This window comes from Formica exsecta, unplaced genomic scaffold (assembly GCF_003651465.1).
Source record: "Formica exsecta isolate Colony F162 unplaced genomic scaffold, ASM365146v1 scaffold201, whole genome shotgun sequence".
Lineage (NCBI taxonomy): Eukaryota > Metazoa > Arthropoda > Insecta > Hymenoptera > Formicidae > Formica > Formica exsecta.
This window is the reverse complement of record NW_021849308.1, coordinates 1,999,999-2,002,560: the sequence shown is the minus strand read 5'-3', so window position 1 is coordinate 2,002,560 and position 2,562 is coordinate 1,999,999. Positions and strand designations below refer to the sequence as shown.

General features: G+C 33.7%; 1 protein-coding gene across 1 annotated transcript in view; it reads right to left on the bottom strand.

Moving 5' to 3' along the window:
• The window catches only part of LOC115234611 (CUGBP Elav-like family member 4), a 714,297-nt gene that overhangs the window by 710,997 nt on the left and 738 nt on the right, over positions 1-2,562 (bottom strand). The gene's annotated exons all lie outside the window — the stretch shown is intronic.

Here is a 2,562-nt window from a genome sequence, read left to right as displayed (position 1 = left end):
TCGATTATTTTTTTTTTTTTTTTAGTGACCGCTATTCCGCCGCGTTACACGAATATTCAAACGCAATTTGAGAAACCGATAGCGCTCGCCGCGCGATGTCCTAATTCCAATTGGATTTTTACAATTCCTTCGGGTCTCCGTTTGCGAACGCACGAGCTCTCACGAAGTCATCCCGACAGAAAATCGTCGAATCCTACGGGGTGAAATTATCTTTCGGCGATTGCCGTTTACATCGTCCGGTAACTTCCGTACCATGGAAGTCTATATTATATCGGAGGTAGGATCGGAGAGAGAGCAAAAGAGATAAAGGGACGAGAGAAGGGGGATCCATACAGTTTGCGCGCAGAGTCCATAGGTCCATGGCTATAGCTTGCCTCTGCAGTTCGCCGGCTATTTCCCATTTGGCAGGCGAGCCAGACCCAGCACTTTTGGTGCCAACCGATAATTGGACGAATCACAGTCATTCGCTTCGCGCGAACTACTCTTCCCGTCTCCTTTCATCTTTCATCCTTTTTGTCTCTCTCTCTTTCTCTCCCCCCTCCCCCTTCCCCCTAGTCTCTCTTTCTCTCACTCTCTCTCTCTTTAGTGAGTTTAGTGGACATGTTCACTGCTTATGTTCTTATTTTGAATCTACTAGTGCATTTTGCCCGTTCTTCTTTAACAGTTTTGTATTTTGAGTCTACTATTTCGCATGCATACACATACACACATACACAGACATATTTGCCAATTTACGCTGCATATATCTGCAATTCTTTATCAGGTTTACAGAAATTTTTCTTGTCTTGCAAATTTTCAATTATCTATAGAACTCATGTTTTATTTATGTTGAATATAAGCTTTTAAATTGATAAAAGCAAAACTATTAAGTAAAATGATAAGATATGAGCTTGAAGAATGAAAGCTAAAAAAGTTGTAATACTTGTATCCAAAAAAATTTCGATAATAAATATATTAAATATAGGAATAAAATTTTGTAAGGCAATTTATATATCATAATATTGAATCTCAGCGTTTTATAATATACATATACATTTCAAAATTATTATATAAAATAGTTATAAAAAAAACTTTAAATTTTAATAAAGCTTCTTTAAAAAACAATCCACATGTAATCATAAATATCTATAATTATAAAGTAATTAAATATAATTCTCACATAAATGAAATAAATTGATTAATTAAACAAATAAATTAAATCTATAATTTTTCAATTTTCAATCAAACATTTACTTTTGTTAATTACAAACAAATTTTATATATAATTTTTTCCAGATTATTGACATTGATTATTCATTTTTGATAATATCACAATTAATATACAGAAAAAGATATTTTAATATTTCCGATATATATATTTAAATATTAATTGACGCGAAACGTGCTTTCGAGAGAGAGAGAGAGAGAGAGAGAAAGAGAGACCAGTTACAAATTGTTCTTACTCATTCTCTCCTCCTCTCTGTATTTTTCTTTTTCTCTCTCTCTCTTTCTCTCTTTCAATTCGCGTCCGAGAAAAGCGAACGAGAAGGCAAACACAGCGGCCAAGCCCATCTCTATCGGTCGATAATCTATACGCTTTTTTCTCCGCGAAGGAACGCCCACGTCGAAGACCGGCAAGAAGCCATTGTTTCTCCGCGTACGGCCGGTTTGATTGTGCTAATGAAAAATGGGAAAGTAGTAAAACCGAGCCAATAAGGGAAGGGGCCCCGTTCATGCCACCCACGAGGAGGGTTCGGCTGCCGCCGCCGCCGCCGCGAACGCAGAAGAAAGGACGAGATGAGAATTGAACGGTATCCAAAAGCGCTCATAAACGAATAACACTCATAAAAGATAAGATATCGAAGGATTATATCCATTATCATATATCCGGATACTGGAAGCTTTTTTGTCTGACTTTTTTTTTGCGCCATTTCCCTGACGTATGACGGATATCAGTCCCGAGTTACTCGCTCGCCAACTGCACTATCTGCGAAGTATTCTATACTATACCGTGAACGCGAATGATATATCGTCTGCAAATACCAAGTTATGTACGCTAGACGGGACTATCAATCATTTCGCAAAGTATAGAGTAAAAAGAAGTGGTTTTTAACTTTAGATTTTCAGAAATTATGTAGTATAACATGTTGTTATATTATTTTTATGCTTTCGATATGTACAATATAAGTTTATGTTGAAACGAATATTACAAACAATTTTTTTGATTGTTTTTACTAATATCCGTAACATAATGAATATTCTCATTACGTAAATTTGCTCTTTTTAAAATTTTGTAAATATTATTTTATGCCGACACATAATATCGAATTCTCTATAAATTTGTCTTTCTCATCGTTTAGATATTATTTGTTATAAAATAAATAGAATGTATAATAAAATATATTTTTTTTCAATTTTTTTACCACCTTTTTCTCTCTATTATTTATTTTAAAGAGACAGAGAATCACTACTTTAAAATAATTAAAGCTACTCTCTATTTTAAATTTACTTTATATAAATTTTCAAGGAAATGGCATTTTCCTAAATATTAATGTTCAAAATTATAATAAAAAATATAATAAA